The sequence below is a fragment of the Stegostoma tigrinum genome, chromosome 35 (genome assembly GCF_030684315.1).
Source record: "Stegostoma tigrinum isolate sSteTig4 chromosome 35, sSteTig4.hap1, whole genome shotgun sequence".
In the NCBI taxonomy this organism is placed as follows: Eukaryota; Metazoa; Chordata; class Chondrichthyes; order Orectolobiformes; family Stegostomatidae; genus Stegostoma; species Stegostoma tigrinum.
In genome coordinates, this window is record NC_081388.1 from 10104483 (window position 1) to 10129483 (window position 25001).

Genomic DNA, 25001 nt, shown 5'->3' on the forward strand with positions numbered 1-25001 from the left:
CTGGCTGCAAATGCATCTATCCATGACAGTCTCAGTAGTAACTGACTACTGTACAGTCTTTGAGGAGATGGAGTGCTGACTTCACATTGAGAATACCCTCCATCATTTTGTCTGGCACAATCACTGTCCTAAATGGAACAGACTTCAAACAGATCTAGCAATTCCAGACTGGATGACCATGAGGGGTTATGGGCCATCAACAGCAACAGAATTGTACTCCAGCATGGTTCTGCAACCTCACTGGACAGGTATATCTCCCACTCAATTATGCTACCAGGCCAGGGGATCAAACCTGATTCAATGAAGAGTGCGGGAGGGCATGCTGGTAACAGCACCAGACATACAAAAATGAGATGGCAAACTGGTGAAGCAATCAAAAAGGACTAATTTTCAAGCCAAATCACATAAGCAGGAAGTGATGGGCAAAGCTAAATGATCCCACAACCAAGATATCAGATCTATGCTCTGCATTCGTGCCACATTCAATTGGAAATGTTGGTGGACAATTAAACAACTCACTGGAAGAGGAGGCTCCACAAATATCCCCTTTCTCAGTGACGGAAGAGCCCAACACATCAATGCAAAATATAAAGCTGAAGCATTTGCAGCAACATTCAGCCAGATGTGCCAAGTAAATGATCCACCTTGGCCTCCTCCAGTGGTTTCCAGCATCAAAGACACTAGTCTTCAGTCAATTCGATTCACGATATTAAGTAACAGTGACAACTGTACTGAAGACTTCTGCTCCAGAACTTGCCACTCTCCTAGCCAAGGTCTTCCAGTATTGTTACTGACCTCTATCCGACAATAGCTAGTATATTTCCAGCTATGTCCTGTACACAAAAAGCAGGAAGAATCTAACCCAGCCAATCATTGCCCCATCAGTCTATTCTCAATCATCAGTAAAGTGATGGAAGGTGTCATCAACAGTGCTATCAAGCAGCACCTGCTCACTGATGCCCTGTTTGAGTTCTGCCAGAGCGACTCAACCCCTGACATCATAACTGCCTTGGTTCAAACATGAACAAAAGAGCTGAATTGCAGAAGTGAGGTGGGAGTGACAGGTCTTGACATCAAGTGCATTTGACTGAGTATGACATCAAGGAACCCCACCAAAATTGGAGACAATAAGCATAAGGAGAAAACTTTCCACTAGTTGGTGCCATACTTGGCAATAAATGAAGATGATTGTGGTTGTTGGAGGTCAATCATCTCAGCTCTACCACAGTAATACAGGAAGGAATTCGTCAGGGTAATGTCCTAGGCCCAACTATCTTCTGTTGCTTCATCAATGACTTTTCTTCCATCATAAGGTCATAAGTGGGAATACTCAACACTGATTGCACAATGTTCAGTACTATTCACAACTCCTCAGATACTAAAGAGGTCCATGTTCAAATGCAACATGATCTGGACAATATCCAGACTTAGGCTGATAAGCGACAAAAAACGCATCACACAAATGCCAGACAATTATGATCTCCAATAAAAGGCAATCTAACCATCACCTCTTGTCATTCAAAGGTATTATCTTCAGTGAATTGCCTACAATTGATTGATTGATTTATTGTCCCGTGTATTGAATACATTGAAAAGCTTCGTTTACGAGCTATACAGTCAGATCCCAGTAATCAAGGATGTACAGACCAAAAAAACTTAGACACAGATGGGTTACACTGCACAGGGCATGTGCTAGGCAAAGTGAACGTTAGCACGATCAGCATTATTTGAGGTTAGAAACTCCATTCATCAGTCTAGTAACAGCTGGGAAGAAGCTGTTCCTGAATCTGCTAGGGCATGTGTTCAGGCTTCTGTATCTTCTGCCTGATGGAAGAGGTTGTATGAGATCATTACTGGGGTGCGATGGGTCTTTCCACGGTAGTGAGCCATGCATATGGATGTAAGTTTGGCTTCTGTGCTGGTTTGGGCTCTGCATTCTTAAAATCCTGAGCAGGGCAGTTGCAATACCAGGCCATTATGCACCCATGCAGCATGCTTTCAATTGTGCAACTGCAGAATTTGCTGAGGGACCTTTTGGACATGCCAAATTTCCTGAGACATCTGAGAAGAGGCATTGTTTTGCCTTCTTGACTGTGACATCTATCTGGGATGTCTAGGGCAACTTGTTGCTCTCTACCTTCCCAACCTCGGTTCCAATGATGTAGATGGAGGCTAGTTCTCCTCCTTTCTTTCTGAAGTCAGTGATCAGTTCTTCAGTTTTGCTGCATTGAGAAAAAGGTTGGTCTCATTGCACCGTGTCACCAAGCCCTCTACCTCCCTTTTGTATTTTGACTTGTTGTTGTTAGATATTCGTGCTACCATGATGGTGTTGTCAGCGAACTTACAGACGTCAATCGTTTGGAATTTGGCAACACAGTCACAGATGTACAGAGTATATTAAAGCGCTGATGATGAATCCTTGAGGGCTCCAGGGTGGAGTGTTATTGTCAGCGATGAGCAGTTATCTATTTTCACTGATTGTGGTCTATGGTTCAGAAAGCTAAGAATCCAGTTGCAGACGGTGGAGCTAAAACTGGGGTCACAGATTTTTAAGATCAGTCTGGAGGGGAAAATGGTGTTGAAGGCAGAGCTGTAGTCAATGAGCAGGAGTCTAACATTGGTGTCCTTGTTGTTCAGATGTTCCAAAGTTGAGTACAGGGCTGGGGATATGGCACCTGCTGTGGACTTGTTACATCTGTAGGCAAATTGTTGGGGATTGAGGCAGGCTGGGAGACTGGAGTTGATGTCGGCTATGACTAGCATCTTGAAGAACTTCATGATTATTGAGGTCAGAGCCACTGGGTGGCCACTATCAAGATATTTGGAGTTACCATTGACTAGAAACTCAACCTACCACGTAAACACAGTGATTACAGGAGAGGGTCAGTAGCATGGAATACTGCGATAACTAACTTACCTTCTCTGTCCTTAAGTTCTGTCCACCATCAACAGGGCACAAGTCAGGAGTGTTATGGAATACTCCCATTTGCCTGGATATGTGCAATTCCAACAACACTCAAGAAGCTTGTCACCATCCAGACAAAACAGCTCACTTGATTGGCATCACACCCAAAAGCAGCCACTCCCTCCACCACCAACATTTGGTAGCAGAAATGTGCACTCATCTGCAAGCTGCACTGAAAAACCTCACCAAAGATCCTTAGACAGCACCTTCGAACCCACGACCATTTCCACCTTCAAGGGCAAGAACTGCAGATACAATGGGTACACCACCAACTGCAAGTTCACCTCCAACACACACTCATCACCCTGATTTGGAGATACATCTCACTGTTACTGGGTCAAAATCCTGGAATTCCCTCCCTGAGGACATTGTGGGTCAACCTTTAGCATGTGGACTGCAGCAATTCAAGAAGACAATTCACCACAACCTTCTCAAGGGTAACTTGGGGTAAGCAATGAATGCTGGCCAGCCAGCGAAATACAAACCCTATAAAGATGTTTACTGATGGTTATTGGTTCAATGTGTAGTGTGAATACAAGTCTGTACATTCTGGTTCCACTCCAAAGAAGTGAAGACAAATGCTCAGTACAGGACCAAGATTGACCAATGACATGTAGTATTGTCATCTTTGGAAGTTGGTATTAAACTAAATCCCAAGTTCTTCTTAGTTAGGCATAAAAGATCTTTTGCACTAATTTGCAGTATTCTGCCTCTGGTGTCCTGTCCAATTTTTATCTTTGAACCAATGTAAGTAAAACAAGTTACCTAGTCATTGTTTCACTGCTGTTTATAGAAGCTTGCTGTGGGCAAACTGACTGCTGTTTTCCACTTTACAACGGAGACATTTCAATTTGGCTATGAAACCCTTTAGTACACTCTGGGATCAGGAAAGTTGCTTTGTAAATGCAAATCTTTTGCCACAATCACATAAAGATACCTGTACCCTCAAAAACTGATTATGGTTGAGGGGTGATACTCTATTGCAGCGTCCCCATTTTTTGAACTCCACTTCCCATCTTTGTCAATGGGATGGGTGGCGGGTCTCAGAGAACTGCCTGGTGATTTCAAAGTGTATATTCAGCTCATTACCTAGGACAAGAGGGAAAATCCCCAAGTCAGTTTTCATAAGATTTAACATAAAATTTTAACATTTTTAGGCACAAAACTGGCATTTATTTCAAGTACGTTGTACATTTCCCAATGCAAACAAGTCATTAATTTCCATAGGGGTCCATATCAGCTGCCTGTATTAAGCATCTTCAACAGAACTACAATCATGAAACAATGTTCAACACCAAATTAATGATCAAAGCCATTAGTGCATTGAGTTTGTAGATCAATCCCCATTGGCATCAGCCTATTACACAGTTTCACTCTAAAACTTTCAGGACTGATTCCTCATTGTGTACTTTGAATTGAATCCAAGTCCAGATAATAACTTGGTAGGAACTGGAAAGAACTCTGTTTCTACTCCCTAGCCACATTATCAACTTTGCAGAGTGATCCAGACAGCAGATGAGCACAGAACAGCAGCATGCACTGATGATTTATCCTGCTCATATGCAACAAGCTTAACAATCTAGCCAACACTTTGAATGTAACATGAACATGGGCAAGTAGCTGCACCAACACTAAAAAAGGTCAACTCTGTGGTCCTCTACTCTGGCCTCTTATGCATTCCCTCTTTCCTTCATCCTTAAAAATCTCTTATTTCTCTCATTTAAGACTCTCTTTTGAATATAGCTTTTTGATCAAGCTTTCAGTCACCTGTCCCATTCTCTCCTTAAATGGCAACAACCTTGTGCTTTTTATTTTTAAAAAAAGCTATTCATAAAGATTGGTTGCAGTGCTGGCTGCATTTGTGATGAGAAATTTTCTGAACTCCTTAAACATTCACTCTCTCCACTTCTAGTTTGTTGTGGACTTCTGATGGAAATAGGACAGACTACCTGGAGGATACATCTTTTGCAATTGGACAATTGGACTTTTGATTAGCGTTAACTTCTCAAGAAGGTATCAAAACAGATTCTTGAGAATAAAGAAAACACATTGTGGATAGGAGAGAACTTCTCAAGCTGGAATGAAGTTGGCTCCAACCCATCATTTTGACTACCTCAAAAATATTGAAGAGAAAAGAAGAAACCACAACTTTCAACTCTTGCCTAGAAGATGAAGAGCCTCCTGATAGCTCAGCCAACTCAAAGAAGGATTAAAAACAGAAGTTGCTAGAAACATTCAGCAAGTCTGGCAGCATCTGTGAAGAAAAACTGAGCTAACTTTTCACATCTTGTGAATCTTCCTGGTTCGGGGAAAATGGAGTAAACGTTAATTTTTTTTGTTGGTGCCAGTAACAAAAACCAGAGACTGCAAAACAGGAAAAGAATAAGTAACAGTAGTGAGAAAGAGAGAACCAAGGAAGAGGCAGAGACAAAGTAATGGAGAGACAGAACAGAAAGAACAAACAAAGAAAGGAAAGACAAAAGATTTTTTTTAAATTAAGAATTTCAGCATGTGCATGGCCACCACAGAGCACCAGTTGTCTATTTTTCTCTCAGCCTCCAAGGCTGCTGGTGTAACTTTAACCACAATGATGTTATTAGAGTATGGAGTTCCAGTGATAGTGAATGGATGGTGTGCAACTTAAAGGAAAACTAGCAAGCTGTGATATCCCTGCGTGCTAGCTGCATTTGTCCTTATAGATGAAAGGTGCTGTCAAAGGAGTCTTTTTGAAGTACACACTGCTGCCACAATTACTGCAAGTGGAGAGCGTGGATGTTTAAGGTGATGGATGGGGTCCCAATCAAGTTGGCTAATAGCTTCTGGATGCTATTGAACTTCTTGGGTCTTACTGGAGCTGCAATCACTCAAGCATATGTACAGCATTCCACCACACATGTGACTTCTGCCTTATAGATGGGAGGCAGAGTTTGAAAATTCAAGAAATGAGTTATTACCTGCCGAATTCCCAGTCTCTGACTTGGTCTTGTATCTACAACTGTTGCATGGTTTATTCAGTTAGGTACTGGACAACAGTGAGCCCCGGATGTTAATGATGGGGGAATTCAGGAATGATAAGCTGCTGAATGTCAAAGGTTGATGTTGGATTCTCTTTTGTTGGAGATGGTCATTGCCTGGCACTTGTGGCACAAACACTGCCCACAAATGTCCCCCTCAAAATCAAAGAAAAAGCATTGTTTTAGAAGTTACAGGTGAAGATAGAGTTTATAACACGCTCTCCCTGTATTCAAGTGGCTGTTCCATAGACTGTTATGACCACATTGGAGTCAACAGATGCTGAGTTCAAGTCCATCTCTAGAAATACGAACAATTATATGGGCTGGCACTTGCGTATAGTGCTTACTCAGTTGGAAATAATTTTATTTTGAATGAAATATCAATCCAAGTGCCCGTCTCCTGCCACTTTTTGTCCACTTGTGGCAGGGTAAATGTAGATTCATAGAATCCCTACAGTGTGGAAAAAGGCCATTCAGCCCATTGAGTCCAGCGCTATGAAGAGCAAGCCCTCCCAGGCCCACCGCCCTTCCCTAACCCTGTAACCCAGTATTTCCCATGGCTAATCCATCTAACCTATACATTCCTGAACACTATAGGGCAATTTAACACAGCAAATCCACCTACGTCACACATCTTTGAGCTGCAGGAGGAATCCAGAACACCCGGACGAAACCATACAGACACTGGGTGAATGTGCAAACTCCACACATGGGCAGCCATCCAAGGGTGGAATTGAACCCAGGTCCCTGGCGCTGTGAGGTAGCTGTGCTAGCTACTAGGCCACCGTGCAACAAGTTGATCCCATGGGATTATTCAAATACATACAGGACAATCATGCTCAGTGTTGTGGCCAATATGTGCCCATCAACTTACATCATCAAACAAATGAAGTCATCATCCCCATTGCTATTTGAAGGAACTGGTTGTGTGTAAATTGGCTGCCACCCTTATTATGTGCATTGGTAACCACATTTCAGAATGCCCTTTGTTGGCTGTAAAAAGCTATATAACATCAAATGGTCATGAAAAATGATACATATATATGCATTTTCCCAACTTTCCCAACCAACAGCACAACATCTAACTTGCTGAGCAATTCAGTCCTAAACAATCTGTAATATCTGGTTGTACAAAACAATTTTTTGTTTTGTTTCCTCTGTGCTTTGGAAAGTCATGGATTCCCGAAATGATATCTACCTGAGACACAGAAAATGTTTGCACGATCACAATAAAACAACAATTACAAAGTTAAAAAGCAGTACAAAAGCTGTGGCTACAGATCAAGTCCAATATCCAACAGGGAAAAAAAACACACTTACAACTCACATCATCATCTCTCTTCACCTTTCAGTGATTTGATCACACTGAATATCATTTCTGTTCATCAATCACTGAATGAACAAAGCACTGGCCACTGAGTGCTTCATAGTTATCACAGTGGTTATCAAGATATCCGGGCAAGCTGTGAGAAACTAATAATTCCAGGCTGATTAATTCATCTTTCCTGGTAGTTTATCCTACAAGCCACAACCCAACACCAGACAGCAATGCCAGAAGGGAGTCTGTGTTAACTAACAGCCTATCAAAGGAATGCAAATCACTAGTCCTGGTGAAGTGTGCGCCTTTAACAAGTGTCGAGGATCCCCAGGATTGCAATTTCTTTCTTCCCGTCACTCAAGCATTTGTCAGTATCCTGCAGCAAGTGGGCAAATATTGGAAGGAGAACATATGATCACTTGCTATACTTAATTGACTGTGCCATTAAAATATCAGAATTTGTTACATTTAACATTCAATTAAGATGCTATAAAAATTTCCAGTTACGCAGTTATGGTTAGTTATTTTTCCTTACAGGAAAATTGTATACAAATTATATTTTGCACAAATGTAAAGTTGTATCATGCGCATATGTATGGATTCCGGAGTCTACTTGTTGTTTTCCTTCAAGAATGTCCAGATGAGTTTATTGACTACATCAGGTTGGTCCTGCTGGACCCAGTGACTACCTTCAACCAGAACACATTCTGGTCTATTGCTCCATGTAGGCAGTCATGCCAACTTCGAGAGCTCCATCCTTCTCACCCCAGATCACCAAATTGTGCACCATCACATCGTGACACCGAGCTGGGAAATGGCTGCAACGTAAGTAAGCACATTCAGTCAGCAATGGCTGATCAATCTCCCACCTCTGAGTTAGAAGGCATTGCGTTCATGCTCCACAGGAGAACAAAAGACTAGCAATTTAGCCAAGACTAATGTTTTCAAAATAAAGGTGTGAATCCCAACACTGGTGGGATTTCAATTAAATTCAATTCATAACTGAGGAATTAAAATCAAATGAAGTCAATTAACAACTGAGGAATTAAAATCCATTCTCAATAAATGATAACCAAACAAATATCAGCAATTGGTGTAAAAACCCATTTAGTTCACATGTCCTGAACAGAAGGAAATCTGCCATCCATGCTTGGTCTGGCCTACATGTGACTCCAGACTCTCAGAAATGCGTGAACTGGGCTATGAGACAGCCCTAGCATGCCACTCAGTTCAAGGAAAATCAAGGCTGAGCAACAAATACTAGCATTGCCAGCAATATCCCATGATAGAATAAGAGAAAATAAACATTAAGAATGATCCAAATAATATATTAGGATAGGTGACAAAACATGATCAAAGACATTAAGCCATGATTTTTATTTATTTATTGTTTCATGGGATGAGGGTGTCATTGACTAGGCAGAATTCATTGCCCATCCCTAATTGCCCAGAGGGCAGTTCAGAGTCAACCACATTGCTGTGGGTCTGCAGTCACATGGAGGCCAGACCAGGTAAGGATGGCAGTTTCCTTCCCTAAAGGACATTAATGAACCAGACAGGTTTTTCCTGATGATCGACAATTAACAATTAAACAGTTAATTCCAAGTCTTTTTTTTTATTGAATTCAAATTCCACCATCTGCTGTAGCAGGATTTGAACCTGGGTCCCCGGATTAACAATCCAGAGATAATACATTGCCTCCCCATGATGCACAGATGCCAGTGTTGGACTGGGGTGCACAAAGTCAGAAGTCACACGACACCCAGGTTATAGTCCAAGTGACTTCACCTTACAAAAAGAGCTGTGCTGCGAAAGCTTGCAATTCGTAATAAACCTGTTGGACTATAGGCTGCTGTCATGTGACTTCTGACAAAGAAATAAAGGAAGAGAAGCAAAGAAGCAAGCAGTTTAGAGTATCAGAGACAAAGATTTGACACGTAACAGGAATGTGCAGTTAAACCATGCAGCAGTTGAATGGATTTTAAAAAGTGTAGCCTTTTTTGCCCCGTGAGTGAAGTAACAATTACCTTCATTAAAAAGCATTTTCTACCAGTGTGTAAGAAAGTGAATCATTATCAGTTGTTGTCATTCAACTTGTACTGTTGCACACTGCTATCCTTTCCTAAGGCAGGCAATTCCTTTGGCCATTAACTTCTTTCCTACTCTCTGTTCTGCCTACATAATTACTGCACTAAGATCTTATTTTCCTCTCAATTAGTCAATATTTAGCTTTCACCCCCATAACTGAAACGGAAGACAACTAATTTTGAGGCTAATTGTCGATGCTTGCCATGCTTTTATGTGATACATTTTGTTAATCGTGAAGCACTGCCGGACATCCTAGTTTGTGAAACAAACTAAAAAAGGGAGGAGTGAAATTTAGGTATGGAAAGGTAGGTGTTATGCCCTCCTCAAGTGGTACTTTCCACAATTTCTATACTTGTTTCTCATTGAGGTCTCCTGCCCTCTGAACCCAAGTACTTCTGCATCTGCACAGCTCACACTGAAAGTTCAATTTGCCATGCAATCTTGCTACATTATGGAGAGTTAACTGTTATTATGAAAACCATCATAACCTTCGATATTTATCTGAAAAAGCCACAAATCCTGGGCTTTTCATAGAATAGAATTTCTTTCTGGCCCAGCCAATTAAACTATCACTCAGGAAGTCACTAATACATACATAAGCAGTTGGGTTATCAAAATTAATACTCTATATTGCCACTCATTATAAAAAGCAATACCTGATTGCTTATTCAATGATTCCTAAAGCATGTGTGGAGAGGATGGGTCTGGGCTATGACCTTCATTCCCACACCCTACACCTTTCACAATCCCAGTAAATCCTATGCGCAGACTAAGTCCAAAACAGTTGAGAACAGCATCTGGATTGAATTTGCCACTGTAGGCCAACATGCATCACTGCAATTGGAAGGTTGTAGCTGTTCTCCAGGCCAACCATAGTAGCTGGTGAAATGCTCAACTGTGCATATATATTTGTGTGTGTGTACATATGTGTTGTTTTTATCTCTATATATATATATTATATACATGGAAGAAGTGAAATATCTGGGTTTCAGTGTTCTCAGGTCAGTGTGAAATCACGCCCTTGAACTGCTACAATGCTGTACAGGTTTCCAAAGCTCACTGAGAGCCTCCAGTGGTACAAACTGGATTCTGCAGCAGGTGCAAGTTGAAAACCTATTTGGGTTTTAATAAAAACTAAACATGTTTCATTGCACTTTAAAGCATAGAAACAGCCCATTCCCCCGCCTGAGTGTACGCTCATAATAAGCTTCTTTCATTGTATGCCCAGATAGCCCTCAATTCTTTTTCCGTTCATGTGTTTATCTAACTTCCCGCTTCAACGTTACTCGTCTCAACTAATCCCTGTGATAGTACGTTCCACAGTCTTACCACTCTCTGGGTAAAGAAATATCTCTTCACTTCCCTTTTTGACACATCTTTTAAGTAAGCCCCTATTTTTGGCCTTATCTGCCACAGAGCTATTTTCTCAAAGGCACTCCAATCAATTTACACAATTTAGAAGGCCTCTTTTAGGTAAAGTTATGAATTCCATCTTGGAGTCCATGTTCTATTCATATTGTGTCCTTCAATACCACAGGGTGTCATTGTGCTTTACAGCCAATTAAGTATTTTCAAGCGTAGTCATGATAAGTTCAGAAATGTGACAACCAATGAAGAAGCATGAATGGCTTTGATAAAAAATAGGAAGAAACCCGATTAGGTTGAATTGCATGTATGCCTGTTACATAACCTAAGCGGGAATGATAATCAGAGGACATAGATTTAAAATCATTGACAAAAGAATCGTGGACGAGGAGGAGGATTTTAAGATGATGGTTCTTTCCATGAATATAACAAGTTGTAGATATCTGGAACATACTGCCTGAAAGGACAGAGAAGCAGTTTCAAAAAGACTTTTTGAAAAAGAATTAGGTAAGTGCCAGAAAAGGAGAAATCTGTAGGCCTATGAGGAAAAAGCTCAAAAGTGAAACTAACTGGGTATCCCTTTCAAACAGCCAATACAGACACAATGGGTTGCATAGCCTCCTTCTGTTAGGATTTGTGTTTCAAGTACATAGCACTCATAGCCCCATCTCGCAACTTCTCTAATCCAGTTGAGTAGGGTAACCGCTCAGAGGAGGATAACCTGGTCACTAATTATCATTTAAGATCAAAAATATTCCACCAGTAGAACTTGCTTCAGATGATGTCTTTATTGGAAAGATGTGAAATATCACACCTGTAGAACATTTTGCACCTTAAGACAACAGGAAATAATTGTGTGAATGGGAGATTCCAAAGACATTATCTCTGTGCTACTGTCACTGCCTTTAATCACAGTCCATGTTTTAAATCCGCCTGAATCACCCTAAGTATTACAATGGAGCGATCTGCCCACACACTGGGCAAAGCATGCAAGCTAATGAGAAGCACATAGAAAACACCATCCTTAGGAACCTCTAAAGTGAACAGGATGGTAAACGTTCTATTCAATATCAGACATCTTTCTCTTCAAGCACTTCTCCTTCCTCAAACTTCTCCCCCGGGTCTCTAGTTCCTTATAAAGTTTCTTAACTTTTAGTTCTGCTTCTCAAACTAAAATGTTAACTCGCCTGCTCTCATCATAAATATAGCCTGGCCAGCTGAACATTCCCAGCATTTTGTTTTTAACTAATCCACCGGTTGATTATTCAAGAGTTGTGGGGGCATTCAAAAAGTAACTGAACACTGTGTTGATAGGATATCTCAGTGGATAAGTCATTCAACACTCAAGGCTAGTTCATCATCCAATTAAAAACAGGGCTTATCTGTACCTCAACTCCTTATACATCTTTGACACATTTTGCTTGCATATGATTTCATATTTTCCTTGACTACTTTAATCCCTCATTCTATATTATCAAATTGATACAGATAGACTTAGTAATTAGTAAATAAAATAAATGGTTGAGGAACAGGAACAGGAGTAGGTCATTTGGATCCTTGAGCCTGCTCGTGGCAGATCCGATTGTAACCTCAACTGCACTTCACTGCCTATCTGTGAAATAGACAGAAATAGAGACGTCCAGGAAGGATAGACCTCTCTGGCATCTCTGGCAACCGCCTGGAAACCGATATCCATTTCAAGCCCACCGACTCCCACAGCTACCTAGAATAAACCTTCTCCCAACCACCATCCTGCAAAAATGCCATCCCCTACACCCAATGTCTTCACCTCCGCCGCATCTGCTCCCAGGATGAGGCATTCCACTCCCGTACATCTCAGGTTTCCTCATTTTTCAAAGACTGCAACTTCCCCATCACAGTGGTTGAGAATGCCCTCAACCATGTCTCCAGCATTTCCCGCAATTCATTCCGCACACCGCCTCCCCACAATGACAACCAAAACAGAATTCTCCTTGTCCTCACACACCAACCCACCAACCTCCGGATCCAACGCATCATTCTCCGACACTTCCGCCATCTGCAATCTGATCCCACCAAAGACATTTTTCCCTTCCCACCCTTATTTGCTTTCCAGAGGGCCCACTCTCTCTGGGGCTCCTTTGTCTGTTCCACACTCCCCTCCAGCCCCACCACAGCTAGCACATTTCCCTGCAACCGCAGGAAGTGCTACGCTTGCCCCTTGACCTGCCCCCTCACCCCCATCCCAGACCCCAAGAAGACTTTCCACATCAAGCAGATGCTCACCTGCACATCTGCTAACGTGGTATACTATATCCACTGTTCCTGTTGTGGCCTCCTCTACATCGGAAAAACCAAGCGGAGGCTTGGGGCCCACTTTGTGGAACACCTATGCTCGGTTCACAACAAACAACTATACCTCCCAGTGGCAAACTGTTTCAAATCCTGCTCCCATTCCCCAGACAACATGTCTATCTTGGGCCTCCTGCAGTGCCACAATGATGCCACCCGAAGGTTGCAGGAACAGCACCTCATATCCCGGTTAAAAACCCAGCCGCCCCATGGCATCAATATGGACTTCACAAGCTTCAAAATCTCCCCTCCTCCTACTGCATCCCAGAGCCAGCCCAGCTTGTCCCTGCCTCCCTAGCCTGTCCTTCCTCCCATCTATCCCCTCTTTCTTACCTAATAACTTCATCCCACCCCCTTGACCTGTCCGTCTTCCCTGGACTGACCCATCTCCTCCCTAACTCCCCACCTACACTCACCTTTATTGGCTCCATCCCTGCTTCTTTGACCTGTCTGTCTCCTGTCCACCTATCTTCTCCTCTATCCATCTTCTATCGGCCTCGCCCACTCTCCCTATTTATTTCAGAATCCTCTTCCCCTCCGCCATTTCTGAAGTAGAGTCTAGGCCCAAAATGAGAGCCTTCCTGCTCCTCTGATGCTGCTTGGCCTGCTGTGTTCATCCAGCTCTACACCTTGTTATCTTGGATTCTCCGGCATCTGCAGTTCCTACTATCTCTAGTCTAGAACCTACCTAACTTTAGCTGAAATGTATTCAATGAACCGGAATCCACTGGTGTCTAGGGAAGAATGTCCAAAGACAAATGGCTCTCTGAAAAAAAGAATCTCCTCATTTTGTCCTAAATGGGAGGCCTCTTGAGGTTAAACTGTGTCCACTTGTGCAAGTCTTACCCATGAGGGAAAATGTCTTTTCTGCATCTACCCTGTCAAGATCCATCAAGATTATATAAGTTTCAATAAGATCATTTCAATGGATAAACTCTTATAAGTTCTAACCTCCATGAATACAGCCCCAGCCTGCCCATTTTTTTCCTCATAAGATAACACCCTCATCTGGCCAAATTAAAATAAGGAGACCAAAACTACACAAGGTATCTAGACTTGGCCTCACCAATGCACTGCACAACTGTAGCATAACACCCCTATCCTTATATTCCATTCCCAGTACAACAAACAATGAAATAAATTGTTCCATTTGCCTTCCTCTTCACCTGCTGTACCAGCATACTAATGTTTTGTGACTAATGTACCAGAAAACTATACACCCTCTCCATTTAAACATTTCCTCCATTCTCCTTGACAAAGCAGACAAATTCACAGTTTCGTACTTTAGGAGGAAGTGAAGGAAAATAAATCTTGGAAAGGTTAAGTTAAACATGATCAAGTGAATTCCCTACCTGAAGATGTTCCTATAGTAGTTGAAGGGGGCCACCAGAGCTCCAGGCTTAGAGAAGTTGTAGACATAAGCCCCTAACTCTTCTTCAGACAATCTGCTGCTTTTATTTTAGTTTTGGAGGAAGTGGAGGGCGTGGGGGGTGTCACAGAAACAGGTGGGGAGTTCCTGGATCAGAGGGGAGAAAATGGAGTCCAGATAGGTGGAGATGAGTTCGGTGGGGCAGGAACAGACTGAGACAATGGGTCGACCAGGGCAGGCAGGTTTGTGGATTTTGGGAAGGAGACAGAAGCGGGCCGTGCGGGGTTGGGGAATAATAAGGTTGGAGGCTGTGGGTGGGAGGTCCCCTGAGGTGACGAGGTCATGAATGGTGTTGGAGATGATGGTTTGGTGCTCCGGGGTGGGGTCATGATCAAGGGGGCGGTAGGAGGTGGTGTCGGAGAGTTGGTGTTTGGCCTTGGCAATGTAGAGGTCACCCCATTCTACCACTGCGCCACCCTTGTCTGCGGGTTTGATGGTGAGGTTGGGGTTGGAGCGGAGGGCTGCCCATGGGCTGAATTTGTCCTGCTTTTTTACACATGGGTCATACATATGCAATATAACCTGTCAAGCAGATGCCAGGGTTGTAGCAATACTGGAACAGCTTGGCTAGAGGCACAACAAGTTCTGGAGAATATCTTCAAAATCATTGCCAGAATGCTGTCAGGGTTCATAGTCTTTGTAGTATCCAGTGCCTTCAACTGGTTCTTGATATCATCTAGAGTGAATCATGTTGACATTCATGATGCTAGAGGTGACAGATCACTTGGCACTATCATATTGCACTTCTGGCTGAAGGTACAAGATGGCTTCAGCCCAATGTTCTGCAATGATGCGTTGTGCTCCCTTGTAATTGAGGTTGGAGACATTTATGAAGCCAACTCCTCCAGTGAGTTGTTTAATTGTTATCACCAATCATGGCTGTATGCAGCAGGACTGTAAGAACTTAGCTCAAATCCAATGGTTGTGAAATTGCTTAGCTCTGTCTATCAAATGCTCCTTATGCATTTGGGCATGCAATTAGTCCTGTTTTGTAGCTTCACCAGATTGACACCTCATTTTTAGGTATACCTGGTGCCCTCCTGTATCTTCAAAGAAGCTGGCTTGATGATAATGGTACAGTGAGGGAAATAATAGGCCATGACGTTACAGGCTGGGTTGCATTATAATTCTGCTGCTAATGATAGCCCACATCACCTCATAGATGCCCATCCTTAAATTGCTAAATCTGCTCCAAGTCTATCCTATTCAGCACACAATAGTTCCACACAACACAATGTAGGATATTCTCCATATGAAAGCGGATTTTGGTCTCCACGGGCACTGCGAGGGGTCACTCTTACAATACTATCATGGAAAGATGAACTTGCAGTAAGCAGGCTAGTAAGGATGAGGTTAAGTATGAGGTTAACCTCTTCCTAATTCCCCCAACACCTACTCCAGACAGAGTTTAGCAGTCATGTCCTTTGGGATCCAACCAGCTCAATCAGTAATAGTGCTGCCGAGCACTGAAGGTCCCCACTAAGAGTATATTCTGCAACCTTGCCATCTTTGGTTGCTTCCACTTCAACATGGAAGAGATCTGACTATCAGCTGAGAGGGCATGGTGGCTTTATGCGGAATTTATCAGGAGGTTATCTTGCTCATGTTTGGCCTGATGTCATGAGACCCATTGTGTCCAAAGTCAATGTTGAGGACTTCCCAGCGTAACTCTGTCCCAAGAGTATACCACAGGCCTGCCACCTATGTTGCATCTGCTCTGCCAGTGGGACAGGGTATACAGCAATGGTGATGGTGCTATATGTGGCATTTCACTTAAGGCATGATTTGTGGGCATGACTATGTCAGACTGTTGCTGTGACAGAGCTCTTCCAAATTTTGGAACTTGTTCCCAGTTGTTAGTAAGGAAGAGTTGGTAGGGTTGACAGGGATGTGCTTGCCATTGTTCTTCTACCACCTTAGTTAACATCAGTTGGGCAGTCTGGTTGCATCAATTTTTAAGACTCTTTAGCAGTTGATACAATCAAGTGACTTGCTAGGCTGAGCAGCATTTCAGAGGGCAGTTAGGACTTAACCACAATGCTGTAGGTATAGAGTCAAATGTAGGCCAGACCAGCTGAGGACAGTTTTCAGTGATGATGATGATGGCTTTGACAATGGTTTCATGGTCATCCTTAGACTTTTAGTTTCACTGAATTCAAACTCTACCATCTGCCACCATGGGATTTGAATCCAGAAGGCCCTAGAACATTACCTAGGTCCCTGGATTACTAATCCCATGATAATACTGCTAATGCCAATGCCTCCCCTTAGTCTGAGTGGGTTAGCCAGTTGAGGCATTATAGTTAGACCCAGTGCCTTATAGGGGCCAAGAAAACCTTGCCTTCTAATTTTTACCAGACATTTAAAACCTACACAGAAGGAAGCCTTTCAGCATGTCATGCCTATGCTGATTCTTTGTCAGAGTTATCCAATTTGGTCTAATCGGTCCCTTTTCACTTTAAGGAGTAAACCAGCAAAAGTGTCCTTTCAAATTTCCCTTGAAGTTACTATTGAAATTGTCTCCTCTACCCTTGCAGAGAGTGTCAAGACAATTGGTGACAGAATGGGCTCTGACATTGAATGCAATCCATGATAAATCAGTCCATCCCAAACATATTCCAGAGGTTTAGACATGAGGAATAACATGAGGCAATGAGGGCAAGCAGGGTACATTGAAACCTGGTAGCTAGGGAGCAGGTAATGTTTTCAGAAAAGTAAGTGAGCTGTTTACCTTGAAAGCATCCATACACATGAAAAGCTCAGGAAGCTTTGTCAATTGGAAGAAAAATACATAGCTGGACTTCAGCAGCTGGGATGGAGTCAGGTAATCTGAAAAAACACTTGCACTGATATAGTCATATAGTCATACAGCAAAGAAGCAAACCTTCTATCCAACTCGTCCATGCCGACCAAGTTTCTCAAATTAACCTCGTCCCATGTACCCACATTTGGCCCATAACCGCCTAAAGCCTTTCCTATTCACGTACCTGTTAAAATGTCTTTTAAATGTTATAACTGTACCTGCATCTACCACTTCCTCTGGCAGTTCATTCCACATACAAACGACCCTCTGCATGAAAATGACGTCCCTTAGATTCTTTCTAAATTTTTCTCCTCCTGTTATATTAAAAGTATGCTGTCTAGTATTGAATTACCCAATGCTAGGGAAGAGACTTTTGCTATCCACCTTATCTATGCCACTCATGACTTCAGTAACCTCTGTAAGGTCATCCCAAAACCTCCTATGCTCCGTTGAAAAAGGTCCCAGCCTATCCAACCTCTCCCTCTAACTCAAACCCACCAGTCCTGATGTTATCCTCATAAATGTCTTCTGCACCCTCTCCAACATAATAGTATCCTTCCTAAACCAGTGCGACCAGAACTATACACAGTACTCCAAACTATGACTTCACCAATATCCCGTACAACTGCAAATATAGCACTGTTCATATAACTCAACATTTCAAGGAGCTTCACAGGCGTGTAATCTGACACTGAGCCAAGTAGGGAAATATTAAAACAGATGGCCAAAAACCTTATCACAGAAATAGACTTTAAGTAATCTCTTAAATCAGAAGACAGCATGAGTTTGGGAAGGGAATTCCAGAGGGTAAGATCCAGGTAACTGAAGGCATGAGAAGCCAGAATTGAAGAAACACAGACACCTCAGACGACTGTACATCTGGAGAAAATTATAGAAATAATGAAGGGCAAGACCATGACAAGAACTGAAAACTAGGATAAAAATTTCAGGATTGAGGTTCTGCTAGATTGGGGCCTAGCACAGTGCAGTGGGTATATATGCAATAGGTTAACAGAACTTGTTGAAAATTAACTGCAGAGTTATGGATGAAAATGGACAGTCACATCAGCTATAATCCAGTCGTTTTACATTTAACTAAATTAAATACCACACAAATATAACTAAACTACATATTCATCTTGGTTTAGCAAAACGCTAACTAGACTCACATTCATTCGGCATTTTATCATGTCACTTAGAATTGTCTCAAAGTGTTTCCCAAACTAATGCAAGCAGTCACTTTTGCGAGAAGCGAAATTCCACAATCAGCAACAGGATGATCAGTTAATACCCAGCGAACACTGTAAATTACTTTGAATTTTAAAAGCCTAAAGCAAGTGTGATCTTAGATAAAATACTCATCCAGTAATCTATACAACTCCCTGTTGTGTTTCATGCTCAATGGTTTGCTCAAATCAGCCACTACGTGAAGATCCCCTTTCCACTGAACCCATTATAGTTTACTGACTCTTCTCTCTCCACTCCCCATTCTAAAACAATTTTTAAGGGTCTGAGAACAGACAGAATTGTTGAGGGTGATTCAGAATTTTACAGACTTTCAAAATACAATTGACTAAGTAGTATACATTAGACTTGTTACCTAAATTAAACTGGATTAAATGAATTAAAGCAAGTTTAAAGCATTAAAATTTGCTAAAAGGGTAGAAAGCAGAGAGTAGCGATGATGGTTTATTTTGAAATTAGAGGGAGGTATACAATGGAGTCCTAAGCTATCAGGCCCATTACTCTTTTAGATATATTTCCAAGATAATGTATGGTTTAGAAGGGGTGGACGCTAGGAAGTTGTTTCCATTAGGCAGGGAGACTAGGACCCGTGGGCACAGCCTTAAAATTAGAGGGGGTAAATTTAAAACTGAAATGAGACGACATTTCTTCAGCCAGAGAGTGGTGGGCTTGTGGAATTCATTGCCGCAGAGTGCAGTGGAGGCTGGGATGTTGGATGCCTTCAAGGCAGAGATTGACAAATTCTTGATCTCAGAAGGAATCAAGGGCTACGGGGAGAGTGCAGGGAAGAGGTGTTGAAATGCCCATCAGCCATGATTTAAATGGCGGAGTGGACTTGATGGGCCGAATGGCCTTACTTCCACTCCTATGTCTTATGGTCTTATATTGTAATTGAAATAACTCCACGAATGTCAGTATCCTGTTATCAAGTCACACTTTGTTTACATGTGCATTTTACATGACACTGACCCAGCTAACTCAGAGTCAGCTCCTAGAGTGAACATAACCACTGACATTCCAGTTTATATCTTTTTCCTGGGGCATTCTTGCATTAAGTCCTGTTCCTCCAATTCTGCATGTACTAGACCGTAGACTTCCTATCTTGCATCCAAAGGGTCTCGGTCAAAATTCATCTTCTTCAGATGGTACTGGCATCAAAACTGCAACATCTGCAGTGTCCATCTCATCCTCAGAGTTTTCTTCGATGCTAGATGGAGGGGGAAGCCCACAGGTTCTGACAGTCTTGTCACATGCTCCGAGGGACCGGGAATGTTATGTTCCTGCCCCATTTGCAAGGCTGCACCTTTCATGTGATCCTTGTGCTGCTTATTCCACAAACTGTACTCCTGACTTCTGTTAATAAAATGTGAGGCTGGATGAACACAGCAGGCCCAGCAGCATCCTGAGATGCTGCTGGGCCTGCTGTGTTCATCCAGCCTCACATTTTATTATCTTGGATTCTCCAGCATCTGCAGTTCCCATTATCACTATCTCCTGATTTCTGTCTCTACTTTTGTACGTAAGGCATATGGCTCTGGCTGGGTCTTGCTGAATCATGGAATGGCTTTTTGGTTAATATGTAAGGTGGCCTTGGCCGCTTTGATAGTTCCTAGACCTTCCTGAAAAACTTCTGAGTATTCAATTAGACTTCACTCAGGTAGCCATTTTCTAAGCAAAAATGCTGAGCCGATCAAGTTGAACCTTTTTCTACCTATTTTGCCCCATCAAGCTTGGGCCAGAGTACAATCAATGCTAACTGAAACAGCTGTCTTACATAACAGACCGGAACCAAAGTTGTACCCTTAATCCATAGGGGTTCACTGGTATAGATTCTCAGCCTGGCCGAGGTCTTATACAAACTGAAGGGTTGGAGAGCTGAATGAACTTTGGAGAAGATTGGTCCTGCAATCACTGATACAGCCACACCAGTTTTGACCTCAATTAGAACTGGGTGATCTTTTAGCCAAGAAGTTTATTTTGATTGGTCCTGATTTGGTTGTTGCTAAACAATTCAACTGTTTGAAACCAGTTGTTGGTGGATTTCCATCATGTGCATTCTCCTGGATACCAGCCTATAAGTTCTCTTATTCAAATCAGGCCTAGTGGGATTCTTTTGCTGTCTAGAGTCCACATATTGGTAGCAACTAAAAGGCGTGCCAGCCCGAATCCTTAAAAATTTTTAACTATTTGGCTGAGACTAGGCTTTGTTTTAGGGTTTTGTTGTGCTCTGACCTAGATCCCTCTGTTCAGGACATGTCCTGAGTGAGGCAACAAAAATGCCTTCACTCAACCTGATTTAGCCTGGTGAGGGTGTCCACTTCCTTCAGAATACCTCGTAACTCATTAGCTCCACTTGCTGCAGTTTCTAATGACAAATCCAGCTGTGGTGCCTGTTTGAAGTCCAGTTGGCCTTCAGTGACTAGGCATAGTTATAGCATTAATCCGAGATATCAAACAGTCTCTCAGCATCTCACTCAGGGTAACCAAAATCACATGCTTCTGCCAATTGGCTTAACCTCATCAAAATCCCAATGCAGATTCTCCTGGTTCTCGATCTGCCGAGTAAAACCATTACTGTCTCAGAATTCATAAAGGCTTTGGGGTCATAATATTCTTTAGCTAAGGGAACCACCTGTTGAAAGGTTTCAGTATCTGGTGCTTCAGGGAAAGTCAGGCTTCTAATAACTGAGAAAGCTGCAGGTCCACAAATTGTCCGGAGAATTGCTCATTGCTTTTCGTCTGCCCCAATGTCATTTGCTTGGAAAAAAAATGCATTCTTTCTACATACTGCGTGCATTCTTTGATAGCAGGATTGAACAAGTCAAGCTTCCCAAATAGCAACATGACACCAAAAATGCTTACCCCAACTCAAAGACGACTGTTGCGAATGAATCTTTTCAGGGGCATGTTTTTCACTCATTGCCACAGAAATAATTCCATAAGGGCTGGTATCCCGTCATCAAGACACCCTTTATTTACATGTGCATAATAATGACACTGACAAGGTCAGAGCCGAGTTCTAGAGTGAACATAACCCCCAAGACTCCTGTTTATATCTGTCAGTTACATATTCCCCGAGTGGACCAGATTAAAAGCCACAATCAAGAAAGTGATATTCTATGATATCCAGAGATAGTAGGAACTGCCGATGCTGGAGAATCTGAGATAACATGGTGAAAAGCTGGATGAACACAGCTGGCCAAGCAGCATCAGAGGAGCAGGAAAGTTCTATGATATCCACCTGTTTGGCCTTATAGTAATCAATAAGTCTTGGGTATACACAGGATCATTTCAAAGTCTATACATTATGCAAAACAGATTTCAAGACGACAGAAACAGATAGATGTGAAGACATTGCCGGATGAAATTTAATACAGAAAGGTGTGAAGCGGTGCATTTTGGTGTGATCCATGAGGAGAGATGATACAAATTCAATGAAACAATTTCAAAGGGGTTGCAGGAACAGAAAGATCTGGGTGAGTACGTACACAAATCTTTGATGGTGACAAAGTAAATTCAGAAGACTGTTCAAAGGGGATTCTGGGTTTTATTGATGGAAAGATAGATTACAGAAGGCTGGAAATTATGCTCTATCAAAAGCTGCCTGTGTCTTCATTGAAGTGTTATGCTCAATTCCAAACCCTGCACTTTAGGATGGACATAAAGACCCTGGAGCAGGTGCAGAAAGGTATTGGCCAAATGATAACGTTGCTGGATTAATAGTCCACAATCCCTCGCAGCTGTTCTGAGGACATGGATTCAATTCCTACCCTGATAAATGGAGAAATTTGAATTCAATAAAGACTGGAATTAAAAGATAACCCAATAGTGACCAAGCAAACATTGTAAATTGTCACAAAAACACATCTGATTTACCATTGCCCTTAACGGAGGGAAATTTGCCACCCTTAAGTGGCCTGACCTGGCATACAGTGACTCTAGTCACACAGCAATGTGAAAAGCAAAGCCTCGGTCCATGGGCAATTAGAGATAAGCAATAAATGTTGGCCTAGTCAGCATCAGCTACCCATGAATTAAAAATAAGATTCACTCTGATGGTGCCAGGAACAAGGCACTTTTAGTTATTTGCAGGGGCTGGAGAAGTTGGAGTTCTTGACATTACAGCAGAGTGAAATTGACGGGTGATTTGATACAGGTTTCCAAAATCATGAATGATTTTGATGCCATCAATAAACAATTTCTAGTTGCAGACAGACTGATAGCCAGTGGAAGAAGGTTTTAAGCTGCTTGGCGAAAGAAGCAGAAGTGTCCAAAGAATTTTTTCCACTTAACAAAGTGAACTGCATCATTAGGAACACGATGACCCTCTTCTGGAATACTGTGTCCAATTCTGGTTACCCAGTTATAAGAAGGATATTATCAAGCTGGAGAGGGATCAGAAGTGATTTAGCAAGATGTTGCTATGGAAAGTTTGAGTTCTCAAGAAAGGCTAGATAGGCTGGGACATGTTTCACTGTAGCATAGTAGGTTGACAGGCGACCTGATAGAGGTTTATAAAATAATGAGAAGTATGGATGCAGTTAATAATAGTTGTCTTTTCCCTAGGATGGGGGATTTCAAGAGTGGGGGTCACATTTTTAAGATGAGAAGAGAGAGATTTAAAAAAGGCATGGGAAGCAAATTTTTTACACAGAGAGTGGTTCACATGTGGAATGAACTTCCTGAGGAAGTGATAGATGCAGATACAATTACAACATTTAAAAAACATTTGGATAGATACATGAATAGGAAAGGTTTGGAGGGATATGGGCCAGGAGCAGGCACATGGGACTAGTTTAGTTTGGGAGAACGTTCGGCACGGACTGGTTGGACCGAAGGTTCTGTTTCCATGCTATATAACTCAATGACTGAAAGTGTGTTGGAAGTCATTGTAAAATTCATTAGTAACATTCAAAAGGAACAAAAAGACAGTGAGGAAGAACAGATTCAGCTGGATCATTTTACTATAGACACAATGAGCTGATGACTTTTTTCAATGCTGTATCTTTCATCATTCCACAGTTTGAGAGCACATTCATGATTTGTTCTCTAATCTTAATGGAAATAAAAAGAAGTCTTGCGCTTACCTTGGAATGAATTTGGATGTAGCGCATTCAAGATTATCATTCTCTCCGCCATCTCTGGATTGCGAATTGCCAAGTTCCAAGCCAGGATGCCACTTCAACCATGCCCACCAGAATACAGCTGCTGTGCCCTGAAAATAAACAGAAACGTGGCAGCAAAATAGAAAGTGAGGCTTTTCGTACGGTAAAGGGTCAGTCCAGCCACGGCCACACTTTGACTCTTGCAGCATGCCAACAGAGTTAAAGCACTGTACCGATCAGACATTGAAGAGTCAATGTGCTGTTTTGAGTCAAGGTCACAAAAAGAAGGTTAGAATGGGCCGCATTGTTCAGCGATTGAAGAAGGGCTTGCCAGGCAAAGCTTCTGTCCATCATACTTAGAAACAGTAAGAACTGCCAATGCGGGAGTCAGAGATAATAGTGTGGAGCTGGAGCAACACAGCGGGCCAGGTAATCATCCATAGAAGAGGCTTCACAGTGGGGTTATGACTCACTCAGAGACAGTAAGAACTGCCGATGCTGGAGTCAGAGATAACACAGTGTGGAGCTGGAAGGACACAGGAGGCCAAGATCCTGACGCAAAACGTCAACTTTCCTGCTAGGTCCCCAGAATATTACCTCCATTTCAGAATTAATAATCCAGTGATAATACCACTAGGCCATCGGCGACCCTGAGATACCCTTCCCACAAAGCTGATGCAAGAGCAGGGCACCTCGAGCAACAAGCAGGTGCAACCACTAGAAGGTTATTTTTGTCCTTATGAACATATTGTAACACCTGCTGGAAAGAGAGATAGCTATACAAAGCAGGTGAGAACAATGATTAACGGCATTCAATATTGCTATGAGGGCAACCTTGAGCAAAAAAGATTTGCTTTCACTTGACATCCTGTATATCATCAGGCCATCCCGAATCAATCTGCAGTCAATGAAGCAGTTCTGAAGTGTATTTAAAATTGAAGGAAATGTTTGACTCAATTTGTGCACAGCATGCTCTGATGGACAGCAGAGTTCTGTATATACTCACACAAAAGGTTAAATACTTTAGGAGTTCATTCTTTAACAGTAATGAAGACTGCTGTACTTATAGTTCTCTTCACTACAAATCGAGCACCAGTGGTTAGCTAGGACCCTCGGGCGAGCTAAATCTCAATGATTCCTCCTCAAAGCTTTCAGCTACCAAATGCACTTAAATAATAAACTGATTTAAATTAGAGCACATGAATCATGTAAGAAATAACATTGAATGGATAAATTGCATCATTTAAGGGGAATTGTTTAATAGAGAAAAATAATCAAAATAGCTTGGTGGAAGTTAAAAGAGCATCTCCTCTGATGCTCCCTGGCCTGCTGTGTTCC

At 42.2% G+C, this 25001-nt stretch overlaps 1 pseudogene; it reads right to left on the reverse strand.

Annotated features, from left to right (window-relative positions):
• Nucleotides 1–7906: 7906 nt before the first annotated feature.
• The window catches only part of LOC125447396 (epoxide hydrolase 4-like), a 41598-nt pseudogene continuing 24503 nt past the window's right edge, over nt 7907–25001 (reverse strand).